The sequence below is a fragment of the Dasypus novemcinctus genome, chromosome 11 (assembly GCF_030445035.2).
Source record: "Dasypus novemcinctus isolate mDasNov1 chromosome 11, mDasNov1.1.hap2, whole genome shotgun sequence".
In the NCBI taxonomy this organism is placed as follows: domain Eukaryota; kingdom Metazoa; phylum Chordata; class Mammalia; order Cingulata; family Dasypodidae; genus Dasypus; species Dasypus novemcinctus.
Window position 1 is genome coordinate 46,498,037 of NC_080683.1, and position 15,666 is coordinate 46,513,702.

The window sequence follows — 15,666 nt, forward strand, 5'->3', positions numbered from 1 at the left end:
AGGTTGCTGTATTCTTGCTGTAATACACTCTCTCTCCAACTGTATTGATTCATCATTTGTTTCTGTGCCTGTCTCTGGTCAGATCATGAATTCCTTCAGGGAGGTCAATATATTGACCCCAGCACCTAATTTCCTGGTACATGGTAAACTCTTAATAACTAGTTTTTTAGCAAATGAATAAGTGAGTGGAAGGAAGAAAAAACTATGTATTTATTTATAGTTCCTTCAATTCAGTGATTGGAAACTTATTTATTTTGTGCCTATTTTTTTCCAGATATCCTTTTTGGCATTGGAATACAAAGGTGATGGGAAAGAAAAGGTTCCTGTTTTCATAGAGCTTAAATTCCAGTAGAGGAGATGGATAATAACATGTAAGTAGACAATTTAATAATGAGTATTGTGTCCTTTGAAAATAGAAGAGGAAGATTTATTGGAGAGGGCTAATTTAGACTGAATGGTTGGAGAAAATCTTGAGGAGGAGGCATTTGAGTGGAGACAGGAATTCTAAAAAGGAGCAGCTGGAAAGACCTTGGGACCTTACAGTTCCAGGCTGATGGAACAGGAATTGCTGAGGACTGCATGAAGTGGTTTTACTGGTATAAATCTACCAGGCATCCTACCATATTTTACTAAATTAATAATTCCAAAGGATGCTAAAAGTGCAACTTAGCTATGTTTCTATCTTTCAGAGTCCCAGAAGAGCACATTATATAGAACAGTACTCAGTACTATAATGAATTTGAAAGTGAAACTATTTTTACTGATTTAGAAACTCATGCCATATTAGCTGTTTATTTTTTATGTCATAAAGCACTCATATGAATGGCTTTGTTTCTGAATCTCACTGCTATTATGGAATTGATTTTAAAAATTGTAATGATTTATGTATGCATCAGTAAACGTAAATGCCCAAGAACACATTGTGGTCAGAGAAATACTGTTTTTTATAATTTATTTTTGGATCTCTAATGTCTGGAAAAATGCTAATCAAATGGAAGGTTTTCATTGAATGTATACATGCTTGGGCTACGTAGATTCATTTTATTGGTCTATAGCTTCCTGCAGTTATAGGAGGAAAAGCACTCACATTTAGATTTCATGTTTATCATGTCTTTTTTTTTAAAGATTTATTTATTTATCCCTGCCCCCCCCCCTCCAGTTGTCTCCTTTCTGTGTCCATTCACTGTGTGTTCTTCTGTGTCTGCTTGTATTCATTCTCATTAGGTGACTCTGGGAACCAATCCTGGGACCTTCTGGAGAGCGACAGAGGTGATCATTCTCTTGCACCACCTCAGCTCCCTGATCTGCTTTGCTCTAATTATCTCTCCTCTGTGTCTCTTTTTCTGTTGTGTCATTTTGCTGCGGCAGCTCTCCACGTGGGCCAGAACTCCTGTGTGGGGCAGCACTCCTACATGGGTCAGTACTCGATGCAGGCCAGGACTCTGCACAGGCCAGCACTCCACACGGGCCAGCTTGCCACAAAAACCAGCTTGCCTTTACCAGGAGGCCCTGGGCATCAAACCCTGGACTTCCTATGGGGTAGATGGGAGCCCAATTGCTTGAGCCACATTCACTTCCCTATCATGTTTTTTTCTATAATATAAATATGAATTCCACTTAAACTAAATTCTTTACCATGTCATATAATACATGTAGATTTCTCAGAGGTTTTAGCTTCTAATACTTTCTATGACATTAAAATTGAAATTATCCCTATTTTCCCTTGGATTCTATTATTCTGGAATCAAATATTTTTGCATTGTCTTATTTATTTTCATAAAAATGTTTGACAAATAACTGAAATATTACTGCCCGGAATTTTGTTTTTATAACAAAGAAAACAAAAGGATATATTTCTTAGCACACTTGAATTGTTGAAATTTACTTTTGAAAATCCCTTTTGCTGAACAGCAGCTAAAATATATTTGAACTCTTTTATTCCATGGAAGATTTTTCCTTTGTATACAATCACAAAGACACAGCAACATGCCATGACAATCCATTTATAGATGGCATTCTTTGAGTGTTTTTCATTATTACAGTGAGGTATAATATCTCATACTTGGGAAGAAGGCAATCTTTCCCAGTGTGAGATATCAGTGAAAGGAATAGTCTAGCTTTTTCTCTGCTTCCTACGGGGAAGGAAAATCTCCCACAGACTTTTCGTCTGTACTCTTGAAGGCCCTCATACTGCACACACCAGGTGCTGCCTTGGGGACTGGGGGATGCATAATGATGAAATTCTTGGGAGCTGTTAACTTGTGTCTCTGGAGGTAGCCACATAAATTTAAACATAGAGAATACTCTTTGCTGCCTGGGTGGGTATTGTGGAGGGTAGAAGGCCTAGTAGGAGCAGAGAAAGAGGGAGGATAAGGATATTTGTCCTGGGAAGAAGAGGAAGAAGGTGAAGCACCATTCCCAGAATTTTTGGAGTCTTGGAGACCTCAGAGCTTTCTCTCAACTCCACTCGAAGGAGCAGGGTAGAGCAGGAAGTAGGAGCAGTGTGTGACTGGACAAGCTTCAAGAGGGGCTGCTCCTTCTAGTGAGGGCCTTGGAGACATGGATCTCATGCCCCACCACTTTCTGTCATCTTTTCTGAAACCCCAGCTCCAGTCTCTCTCGATATATCTTTCTGTTCCTTGAATGTGCCAAGCTCTGCCAAGGGTTAGGGCTTCTATACTTGTTATTCTCTCATCTGTATTGCTCTGACCTCCAAGTTTTCCCCTGGTTTCCTGTCATTCAGAAGGGCTAAAGTGATCTCATTTTAGCACATCTTCGTAATATATTGCATTTATACAAATACCACTACCTCTATTGATGTGTGCAGTTGTTTATTATCTGCCTCTATTTCCTAGACTTTGCTTCAAGAGAGTAGGGACGTTGCCTAGCTCATTTACCACTGTAACTCTTATGTCTACAGTGGTGCCAGGCAATAGTTGCCTTTCAATAATATTTGTTGAATAAATCATAATCATATCTTTTTTAGGGCCAAATACTATTTAACAAATTGACCGCATACATAATCTAGGAAAAAGTGGATCATTTTGCAGATATTTAAAATTTTTAAAAGACCAATGTTTTTGTTAGTAAATTCTATACCTATTCAACATTTTTAGTTTATAGTCTCAGTTCTAAGTTTTAGATATTGAAAGGGTGTTGAAAGTGTCTTTTAATGCAATGGTGTCAATAAGCACATTAAAACTATATCTGATAGCATCAGAAAAGTGAATTAAAAAGTGAAATATTGAGTTCAATCTATTTGATGGCAAATAACACAATTGAAGCATTGGGGGCATTTTGCAAATATAGAATTAACATAATTAACTGGATATTTTGATATCATGTAGACATAAAAACAACAACTGTGGATTTAATAACTAGCTTATCCATCAGTTCAGCGAAGCCATTTGTCAGTTCTATTTTCAAAAATTCATTCAATTATCCATGTTAATAATTGGATAGGTATTTTTGTTAATTATATGCATGTAGATTCTGGTTTCAAAGACTTGTCATTGATAGCAGTCTTTGTGCTCCAAAACGAGTAGCCTGGATATACTGCAAAATTAAGACAAACACTGGCAAATTACATTGAGACAAGCAAAAATTTGACAGTATTGACAGCTATGTTGAAACAAATATTGAACTAATTTCAGGCACTAATAACCTGGATGACACCTGTCAGGTCTCCATTCATCTCAGTCTCTTTAGTTGCTTTAAATGGGAGAGATTCCAAGAAATTGACAAGTGAAAATGGGCACCATTTCACACTTTTGTATGTGAGGAAAAACTATTCTAATGAACAGTTGTGTGAGGGTGAGAATTTGTTGCTTTAGAAATCTTCTGGATAACTGTCATCAGTCAATATCAAAAGTGCCAATAAAAAAGAAAGTTACTGAAGACATAGACTTTTTCTCTCAAAATAAGAACAAAATAATTTTTAAAAGAAAAACAAAATGCAAATCAACAGAATAAGTATTCTGGAAGAAACTGTACAAACCAATAATATAAGTCTAAAGTCATCCCTGAATAAAGAAAAAAAGGTCATAATTTTTGGATATAGAAATTAACAAAAAGATCCTCTGTTTGCTAATGTTGAGAAAGTTTGACATTCAATGTTAAATGTCATAACTTTTGTTCTCTTTTTGTGGGCTGATTTCAACGGGTACAACATGTATTTCTGTAGGAAATATCAAATGCACGACTGAAAATAGGACTCTGAAAAATACTTTCTCTTGAAAATAATTCTAAAGACAGTCATTTAGAAAACAGAGTTCTTCAGATATGACTTAATTTCTTTAGAATTTCTGATACAGTAACTTGGAATAGAATGCTGATTTTTAAATTATTCATTATCATAGCAAAAACAATCATTCTTCTTTGAAGAAGAAAACCCAAAAATGATGTTTAAAAGGAACCAAATGACTATTTGTCTCATTTTCACCAAACCACGCAGCTTCATCCAAAAAGTGAAGGAGGAAATAATAAATGCTAAATAAAGGGTGAATGTTTACTAAGAAATTACAAAGTGCCAGGCAGTGTTCCTAGCCCAATGATACAGGTGCAGTTCTTTTCTCTATTTGACAGATGATGAAATGGAGGCATAGAGAGGTTAAGTATCTTGCTAGGTCTACAGACCCTGTGCTACAGTGTTGGCATGGCAACCCAGGCAGGGTCTACATCCAGCATACTACAGTGTTTGGATGGCAACCAGGCAGTTTGATTCCAGAGTCAATTATCTTATGCACTACTTCAAAGAGTGTTGGTCCTGTTTCCATGAGTAGAAGAAAAATGAATACGAACATAGTTTTGTAAATGGTGAAGCACTACATACAAGTTAGAAAACATGATGATAACAGTTGTAGGATATATTGAATTTGAGGTACATGTGGAGATAATTTAGTGTTTCATGAGGATACTTAATAAAGGAGACCAAATTTAGTCTAGATGTGGCATTCAAACTTGAAACGTGAAATATGAGTAGTGACTAGACATTGAAGTGTGCCTGTGCATTTGTGTTATTCTGGAAAAGCAAACGAATTGTAAAAACTCCCTGAGGTGGAAACAAATTGAAAGGAAGTCAGTGCAACTGGATTTTAGTGTGCAAGTCATGCCGTTAGGGGAAGTGGTTAATACAAAACAACAAAGTGTATCTAATAAATATATTTATTTGTTCATATTTTTTTGATCCAGGAAAATGTTAATATCTCAGTGTAAGAGCCTATCTATGTCATCAAGCTTTATTGGATTTATTTCATATTAGAGGAGGACACGGTTTAAGAACTTATAGTGCATCAATCTTGCTATCTCCCCCGTTTTTAAAACAAATGAACAATACACTTGCTAGACAAATGTGCACTCTATAATTAGCAAGCTTTTGAGGCTCAAATCGCCAGTGAACTGAACCTAAGGTTTAAAAAAATGCATATAGTTTTACTCCATTCAGCTGAAAGCTGGTTCAGTGGTCTCCTTGGAGCCTGTCCTCTGGATCTATACTTCTCAAACTGTGGTTTTACATTCCTTGAGTAAGTGGAATTATATTGGGGGCTCCTACAAAAGTTTAGGTAAAGAAATTCTTAATTTTTGTACACTTAAAATGTTTTGTTAATTTCATTCAGTAGAAAAATTAGCAGAATTCATCTTGTTCATATTGACTAATCTTACATTTATTGACGAACTTTGTAAAATACTGATAAATTTAATTTCAAAGAGAATTAGAAATGCTGGTATTTTGTTATTGGAGGACTGTTAGCTTTAGCCCATTGTCATCTTGTTTACCACTGTCTAACACTGTCAATCTACCTACTATTGCAGTAAGAAAAGACCATGCTTTAACGTATCAGAACTGTACCAAAATAGGTTTGGCTATCATACCAGACAATTGGCATATGCATGAGTTTATGGAGGATTATATAGCTACATTCCTGAAAAACAAGCTTGTCATGCGATAAAGCAGCAGCCTTTTATTGGGATTACATGTACACATATTTTCTCCTACAAATTACTTTAATTTCTAGCCTTGTTTTTTTCTTCATCAGGATATTTTAAAGCATATTTATTGCTGGGAGTTTCCTAATGAGATAAAGATAAAAATTTGAAGTATTTTTCTGTGTGATTTTGGGTTGTTGTTTACTGATAGTTTTAAGATGTAGGCTTTATACATTTATGGTTTCAATTGGGAATGTGGCTCATTAGCTAAAAATGGGAAATTTGTACATGAGTTTGAAATCAGTGAAAATATGCAACAAAATAAAAGATCAACTGAGTCAAGGACGGCTGTGACTGGCATAGAATGTTCTGATGATGAGGCTTCCTAAAATGAACTTGAAGATATGCTTCTATGACCTTAACTGGCAAATTGGTAGTAAACAGCAGAGGTCAAGGTAAAGGTATAAGATATATACAAGTGTTCATTTGATTATTTATTCTGTGTTATTGTAGAGATAAGTATGTCTTCATGCCTGATCAAACACACAATGATCAATGAAAACATCACTATTTTAAATAAATCTAAAAACCTAATAAATTCCTACTGTTTATGCTTACCCTTTATGTATTTGCTTGAGCAGCCAAAGGAAACTAAAAGAGTAAGAAAATAAATAGGTTGTTTATTTTTAAATTTTTTCTTAAAAATTTTCATTGAAGTATAACATATGTCCAGAAAAGAAAACAAATCATAATAGGATAGCTCAGTGAATTTTCACATAGAGAGCACATTTGGTTAACAGCTTCCCAGATAGGTAAATAATACATATCTGTTGTCTCAAACGATCTCCTTATGGCCCTTAATAGGAACTACTCCTCTTCGTCCCAAAAGTATTCATGATTCTAACTTCTAACACCATAGAAACCACAGACTTGTTTTGCCTGTTGTGGAACTTTTGAACTAAAATCAGATTTTATGTACTCTTGGATCTGACTTCTTTTGTTCAACTATATGTTTGAGAGTTTCATTCTTGCTGCTGTGTGTAACATTCATTTTTACTAAACTACACCATTCCATTATATGAATATACCATATTTTTAAAAAGTATGTATTTGTTTCCACTTTTCCCTGTTACCAAAATTGCTGCCATATTTCATTTCTGTTATGTGTCTTTAGATGAACCTATATTTGTGTTTTTGTTGGGTATAAATCAGGAGTAGAATCGCTTTGTCGTACTTTTGTTCACTTCTAGAAGATTCTGCCAAATATTTTCCCCAAGTGTTTGTACCGATTTACACTTCCACCAGAAGTATATGAGTGTTCCAGTTACTCCACTTGCTTACCTATGTATGATAGTCTTTAAATTTTAACTACTCGTACGGATGTTTCATGGAATCCTACTGTTGTTTTAATTTGCATTTGATTAATAATTAATGAGCCCAGTCTAGTTATTGGCCATTTTGATATCCACTTTTGTGAAGTGCCTTTTTAAGCTTCTTCCTCAGTTTTGAAATTGAGTTAGCTGGGTATGAGTCTTTAGACTCATTATAAATTTGCTGACATCTTCTACTCTGTGGTTCACTTTTTTACCTCTGTAATAGTAGATTTTGATGGACAGAAAATTTTCATTTTAATGAAGCTAAATTCTCAATCTTGCCTTTATGGTTTGTGCTTTTATTTTCTACTTAAAAAAGCATTACCCATCTCAATGTCATCTATCTATGATATATTCTAGAATTTGTATTGCTTTACCTTTCACACAAAGATCTAAAATCTTTACTGGGAAGAGGGCTCAAGAGTCATTTTTTTTTCTTCATGTGGATATCCAGTTGAGATGTCAATGCTTATTAAAAGATCCATTCTTTCTCTATTGCTGTACCATGCAAATTTTGTCAAAGTATATGTCTATACCTGTATGTCTACACAGGTTTCTAGATTCTTTTAAAATTTTTATTGTATATTTGTCTATTTTTATGTCATTATAATGTTGTGTTCATTGCTATAGTTTTAAAATGAGTTTTAATATCTATTTGTGTAAATTCTCTTTGTTCATTTTCAAGGTTGCTGGTTGTTCTTAACCCTTTACATTTCCGTATACGTTTTGTTATCAGCCTCTCAGCCCATGGGAAAAATTTTCTGGGAATTTAAATTGGATTTCATGTAATCTATATCTGTATGAGAATAAGCTACACCTTTACAATATTAAGCTTTACAACCAATGTATATGATATACTTCTCTATTTAGGTGTGCAGTTGCAGATTCATTGGTAACTCCACCAGATCTTCTTGTCTTTAACTTTTTAGTGCACACAGCCCAACTTCCAACTGCCGATACCCATTTATTTGTTCTATTTATTTTTGTATGTATTTTTTGATTGATGGGTCAATTGACTGAGCATTCTCTGTCCCCTGCAGACTTTTTGCTGTAAGTAAGCAAGAATTTCCAGGTACCATCCACTAGGAGCACTCAAACACTGACTGATGGGAGTTGCTGTATCCTCTAGTTCTTTTGCCTATTAAGTCAGATACCGCTGAAGTCTGTGTTTTACACTGGCTCTCAGAGCTTCCTGTGGGATTAAGCTTTATTTACCCAGAAGAGTAATTTTAATAGATTCCCTTATTCAGATTAAGGAAGTTGTATTTCTTCTTTGCTATATTTATACTTTAATTGCGAATGAGTAATGCATTCTTTCCACCTTTTAGAGTATCATAAAAATGTTTCCTTCATTCTATTAAGGTGGTAAATTACATTGATTGCTTTTTAAAGGGTAAACCACATGGCATTCCTGGAAAAAAAACAACTCAATTGTGATATATTATCCTATTATGTATTGCTAGATTAATTTTGTTCATACTTGATGTTTCCACCTATGGTCATGAGAAAGATTGGTCTATAATTTTTCTTTCTTATAATGTCCTTGTCACATTTTGTAATAAAAGTTATGCTGGTCTTATAAGTAAGGAAGTGATCTAATATTTCCTGTTTTCTTTTACACAAGAATGTTATGAGATCGATGTTATTTTCCCTTAAAATTTGGAAAAATTTCCTGGTGAATCCTTATGGGCCAAAAGTTATTTTTTGGGGAACATATTTAATGATATATTCAATTTCTCTGATATATGACTATTCTTATTTTTAATTTCTTCTTCAGTTAGTTGATCAGATATCATGTTCTCAGAACATGTCCATTTCGTCTAAATATCTTTTTAATGTCTGTAGGCCCTTAAAGTTGTCCACCTTTCCATTGAAAATTGGTAATTTGGAACCAGCAAGATGGTAGCCATGTAAGGAGCTCCTAGAGTCAGCTCCTGCTACAGGGCAGTTAGAAAACACCCAGAGCTATCTGGAGCTAGCTGAAGCACCTGTTTGGGGGTTCCAGGAGGCCAGAAGAGCTTCCTGCAACATCCTTAAAGGAGTAGAAGGAGGAGACTGCCCACTTGCAGAGAAGATTTGTAAATAGAGTGCCCCATGCTGCTGAGGCCAGTGCCCATCCTCCACTGGAGGCACAAGGTGCCTCAGGAGCTGTTCCACAGCTGGACTTGAAAGCTCCACTTCCCAAAAATGGGGGAAGAAGAGACAGTTGGGCACTAATTTCTGCTACTGATGAGTAAATTCAGTGGGCTAAAGTATAATCCTGAGAACAGTTAAGGTTTGAGCATGTCCAAGTCAGAAAGAGGCTGGTAGCCGTCATCTTAACTCTGTGGCTGGCACGAGGGGAAGCGGGTAGACTGAGAATCACAGTCCTGGTGGGGACTGGCTTCTTTCCATACAGACCAGACAGATCCAACTGCAGCACTAGCCTAGGCCCAGTGCCACCTCCAGCAAGGAGGAGGCTGCAGGGACCTGTGCCAGCCTCTCTGGGAAATTACTGGCCAAGTTATGGAGATCCATGATTATCCTACTCTACTCTGGAGGCACAGGCTGCCCTAGGAGCTATTCTTGGCTGGAATTGGAAGCTCCATTTCCCAGAAACAGGGGAGCAGGAGATGGTTGACTGATGATTTCTGCTACTGATTGGTAGATTTGGCTGTCTAAGATATAACCCTGAGAATAGCTGGGATGAGAATCTGTCCAAGTCAGAAAGAGGCCTGTGGCTGCTATTTTGACTCTACCCCCCAGCATGAGGGGAAGCTGGGCTGACTGAAAATCACAGTGGTGTTAGGAACCAGTTTCTTTCACCCAGGTCGACCTGCAGCCCTAGACTAGGCTTCAGCCCCACCTCTGGCAGAGAGGAGACTGGCGGGCCCTGTACCAGCCTATCCAGTTAACTATCGGTACCTCTGGCTAACACAGACTGAAAATCAGAAGGCTATCAGGGCAACTGCAGTCATCTTGGACCTGCACTGCATAGAGTGCTGCCCACACCTACAGCCCCATCCCACATCAGGCAGAGGAGAAAGTGGCGTGAAGCTTCATCAGTCTCTCTGGGCAACTACTGTCTAGGCCTGCATGACTTGAATTATTTCAGACAGCTGTGACTCTGTCCCTACCCCTGGCAAAGGAAAAAGTTGGGAGAAGCCTCATTGGCTTCATGCAATGAAGACAGCTTGAGCTTCCACAGCTTATAGCACCAATAACAACCTTGGCCCCTACTGCAAAACCAGCAAGGGAGAATGGGCAGGAAGTCCTAAACTAAAGAGAAAAACTGCATGCAGAATAAATACTCTAGTAAGCCAGATGCGAAGACACCAAGAAAAAATTACAACCCACACCAGGAAACAAGAAGCTATGGCCCAGTTAAAGGAACAAGGTAAGCCTCCAGATGACTTAGAGGAATTGAGACAATTAATCATAGATGTTCAAACAAATCTTCTTAATAAATTCAAAGAGATGGCTAAAGAGATTAAGGATCTTAAGAAGACACTGGATGAGCATAAAGAAAAATTTGAAAGCATACATAGAAAAATAGCAGATCTTATGGGAATGAAAGGTGCAGTCAATGAAATTTAAGAAACATCGGAATCATATAATAGCAGATTTGAGGAGGCAGAAGAAAGGATTGGTGAGCTTGAAGAAATGGCCTCTGAAAGTGAACATAGGAAAGAACAGATGAAGAAAAGATTGGAAAAAATTGAACAAGGTCTCAGGGAACTAAATGACAGCAAAAGGCATGGAAACATATGTGTCATGGGTGTCTCAGAAGGAGAAGAGACGGGAAAGAGGGCAGAAGGAATATTTGAAGAAATAATGTTAGAAAATTTCCCAACCCTATTAAAGGACATAGATATCCATGTTCAAGAAGCACAACGTACTCTCATCTGAAAGAATCTCAATAAACCAATTCCGAGGCACATACTCATCAGAATGTCAAATGCCAAAAATAAAGAGAGAATTCTGAAAGCAACAAGAGAAAAGCAATGCATAACATATAAGGGATACCCAATAAGATTAAGTACTGATTTCTCACCAGAAACCGTGGAGGCAAGAAAACAGTAGTCTGATATATTTAAGATACTACAAGAGAAAAACTTCCAGCCAAGAATCTTATATCCAGCAAGACTGTCTTTCAAAAATGAGTGTGAGATATATTCACAGATAAACAGAAACTGAGAGAATTTCTAAACAAGAGACCAGATTTTCAGGAAATACTAAAAGGTGCGCTAGAGTCTGAACAGAAAAGAAAAGAGAGAGAGGCCTGCAAAAGTCTAGAAATGAAGATTATATCAATAAAAGTAAAAGTGTCAAAAAGTGGGGAAAATAGACAGACAAAACTCAAATAGTCAGGAATAAAATGATGTAAAGCACTTCTATTTAGAAAACTGCAACTCAATGTTACCTAAAAAACTGGAAGAACATTCCATGCTCATGAATTGGAAGACTAAATATCATTAAGATGTCAATTCTACTGAAATTTATATGCAGATTAAATGCAATCCCAATAAAAATTCCACCAGCATTAAAAAAAAATAATTGAAAACATGATCATCAAATTTACTTGGAAGGGTAAGGGGTCCTGAATAGCCAGAAATACCACAAAAAGGAAAAGCAAACCCTTATCTCCAGACTTTAAATCATATTACCTAGCTATAGTGGTGAAAACAGCATGGTACTGGCTTAAAGATGGGCACATAGACCAATGGAACCAAATTGATGGTACAGAAACAGACCCTCACATGTATGGTCAAGTGATTTTTGACTGGTCTGTTAAACGCACGCAGCTCGGGCAGAGCAGTCCAATTCAACAAATGGTGCTGAAAGAATTGGATATCCATAGCTGAAAGAAGGAGAGAGGATCCTTATCTCACACCTTATCCAAAAATTGACTCAAAAGGTACCACAAATCTGAAAATAAAAGCAAGAACCATAAAACTTATAGAAGAAATGTAGGAAAATATCTTCAAGCCCTGGTGGTAAATGAGTGGATTCTTAAAGGAGATAAGAGGAGGGCTGAGTGGACTACTGATGTTTAATGTATGTAGAAGTTTTAATTAACTGTAAAAGTGTGGGAATGTATCGAGTGGATGGCAACACATAGTGAATAACAGCTAGTTTGAAAATGGGGATGTGACTGAAAATGGTAGTCTAGGAATGTAAATGTCAATTGACAGAATAGTAGAGAAGAATCTAGGAAATGAACAGCACAGTAAACCAAGAGGTGAATGAGAATTGTGGTTAATGGTACAGATACAAGTGTGTCCTTTGTGAGCTAGAGCAAATGCACATCACTACTGCAGGGTGTTGGGAATGCTGAGAAGCCTGGGAAAAATACAGCTGGAGTGACCTATGGATTGTGGTTGGCAGTAATAATATAATATTCTTGCATCTATGCAAAGGATGTACTGTGTTTATAATGAGGCAGTGTGGAAAATGTGAGCCTAATGTACACTATGGACATGGTAACAATCAAATGATATTATCTTATCTGTAGCAATTATTCCACTGCAGTGAGGTGTTTTGTTGGAGGGGTGTTGTTTGGGAATTCTGCACATGTGCATGATTGTTTTAAAAGTTTACAACTTTTGTTACCAAAAAAAAAAAATTTAAATAATAAATGGGTGAGTTGGAGGAAAAGCACCATAAATGTAAGATAAGGACTTTAATTAGTAGTAAGATTTTGACAATATTCTTTCATAATTTGTAAGAAACATCTAACAACAATGTGATGTGTTGGTGGAGGGTTGATGTACGGAACCCCTGAATGATGTTATGCATGTTTGCTTTGTATGTTCACAACTTTTACTATACACTTAATTGTTTATGTATGTTCATATATAAATGATATAAAGATAATAGGGCTGGTTGGGGGAAAATGCTTTGTTGGTTAGTAATGATATTTTGACAATGCTCTTTAATCATTAGTTAAAAAAGTTTAACAGCAATGCAAATTATTGGTGGTAGAGTGAGTTATGAGAGTCCTGTATGATGTTATATATGTTAGTTTTGTAAGTTCATGACTATGATTATACTTATTGTTTATGTATGTTTATGTATGAGTGATATACTTCAATGAATTAATTTAAAAAAGGAAAAATTGGTAATTTGTACAAGGTCTTTTTTTACTTGATCAGTTTTAATAGGGATTATCAGTTTTATTGTTTTTAATGAATTGACTTTTAGCTTTGTTTATCCTTTTGCTGTTTTTGTTATTTTCCATTTCATTAATTTTGGCTCTTATTTGTATTAAGTTCTACATTTTACTTTCTTTGTGTTTAATTTCATAATTTGATATTTTTTTCCTAAATTTTTAACATGAATGTTTAGATCATCCATTTCTATTGATTCTTTTCCTTTTTCCTAATATAGCATCTGAGACTACATGTCTCCTCTAGCACTGACTTAGATACATCCATGATTTCCTTTTTTAAATTAAAATTTTAAGATTCCTTTTGTGGAGTAAAAGGAATCTTTGTTGTTTACAAGATTATTTTTGAGTTGTTGCAAAACTTATCTCTTCTCCCCATGTTTTTAGTGTTTTTGGTACTTCCTATATTCCCCCAATCTTGACTGACATAATCAGATAGACAGAAATCATGAGGTTCCTTCTTCTTGCATGCATAATTTCCAAACATTTTGGGAGTTAGAAGCAATCTAAATATGGACTTCTAGCTTGACTTCATTTTTTTTTCTCTGTTTATTTATTTTTTAATGTTACATTAAAAAAATGTAAGTTGTCCCCACATACCCCCCACCCCCCTCACCCCACTCCTCCCACATCAACAACCATAAGAAGTCAATTTCTTTATGATGTCAATTCTTTGAAAATTGTTGAGATTTAAGCATTGCCCACATATGGTCAATTTTGTCAATGTTTCTGTGCACCTGGATAGAATGTCCTCGGATTTTAGGTTCAATGTTCTATATATGTTAAGTAGGTCATTTGTTAATAATGGTGTTCAAGTCCAGTTTACTATATCTTTACTGATGTTTATTTGCTTGTTCCATCAGTTACTGAGAAAGGTGAATTAGAATCTTCCATTATCATTGTATTTTTCTATTTCTCTTTTTCCTTCTTTATTTTTAACCTTATTTATTTATAGCCTGTATTATTATGGGCATATGTATCTAGAACTATGTCTTCTTGAGGGGTTGATTCTTCTATTATTATAAAATGTCCCACTTTGGTTTTGCTGATTCTCTCCTTCAATCCTTCTTTCTTTATTTCTTGGTTTGTGTTTTTCTATCTTTCTTTTTTTCTTTTTAAATTTTTTTTTAAATTTTTGAAAAGAAACTTAGATTATAAATGTTACACAAAAAATATAGGGGATTCTCATATGCCCCATTCCATAGCCCCCCCACATTTTCCCACATCAGCGGCATCCTTCATTATTGTGATACATTTGCCACAATTGATGAGCACATCTTGGAGCATTGCCACTATGTGATAATTATAGTTTGCATTGTAATTTACAATCTCTCCCATACTTTTTGCAGTTATTACAAGATATACAGTGGGTTGTATCTGTCATTGCAATGTCATTCATAATTCCCAAATCCAAAAAATGCCTGCAAATTACACCTGTTTTTTCCATCTCCATCCCCTCGGAACCTCCAGTGACCATTGCATCCAAATCCATGATAAAAGTTTTTCCATTGTTAATAGCACAACAAGCCTACAGTAGAACAATTGTAAGTCTACTCTAGTCCATTGTTCATTCCCCAAATCTGAGAATTCTGTGATGGTGATGCCTACTCCACCACTAATTGAGAGAGGGCTTAGATTCCCATGGAGCAGGTTAGATAGGACTTTCTTGCCAGCAGTTGCAGACTCTTTCTGTTCCTTGACATGGTCATTGTCAGTCATCATCTCCTTGTTAGTTGTTCTGGGTGAGTTCAATGAACTAGAGAGTAGGTGTTGCAAGTCTGTTGAGATTCAGGGCCCAGTTGACACATGGACAGCCCAAAGATTTAAGTCTCTTGGACATACAACTATCAACTCTAGGACTAACTGTAGTTTCAAATAGAGGGGCAGCAGAGCCATGCATAGGGAAATCACACCTGAGTCTGACTCTAACACTGGGGAGCATAAATTCCTAAGTAGGGCCCACTTGCAGGGCACCAAACTCCTAAGCTGTCTGCCCTGCATTTGCTGTCTGGGTGTCTCCTCAGGAGCCCCACTATTTAAGGTGATATTTACTTTGGCAGTCAATGAGTTCCTGCTGAGGTGTGCATAAGCATAACCTCTGAAATGACCTCTCAACTCACTTTGAAGTCTCTTAGCCATATAAACTCATTTGTCTTTATCCTTTTCCTTTTTGGTCAAGGTCTTTTTTCAGTTGCAGTGCCAGTTATTTCTTGCTAGTAA

General features: G+C 36.2%; 1 long non-coding RNA gene across 1 annotated transcript in view; it reads left to right on the forward strand.

Moving 5' to 3' along the window:
- LOC111763638 (uncharacterized) overlaps positions 1-15,666 on the forward strand; it is a 93,059-nt gene that overhangs the window by 15,119 nt on the left and 62,274 nt on the right. The window contains exon 2 of the long non-coding RNA XR_002796470.3: positions 275-371. This is a non-coding gene — a long non-coding RNA (uncharacterized lncRNA). The remainder of the gene's footprint in view (positions 1-274; positions 372-15,666) is intronic.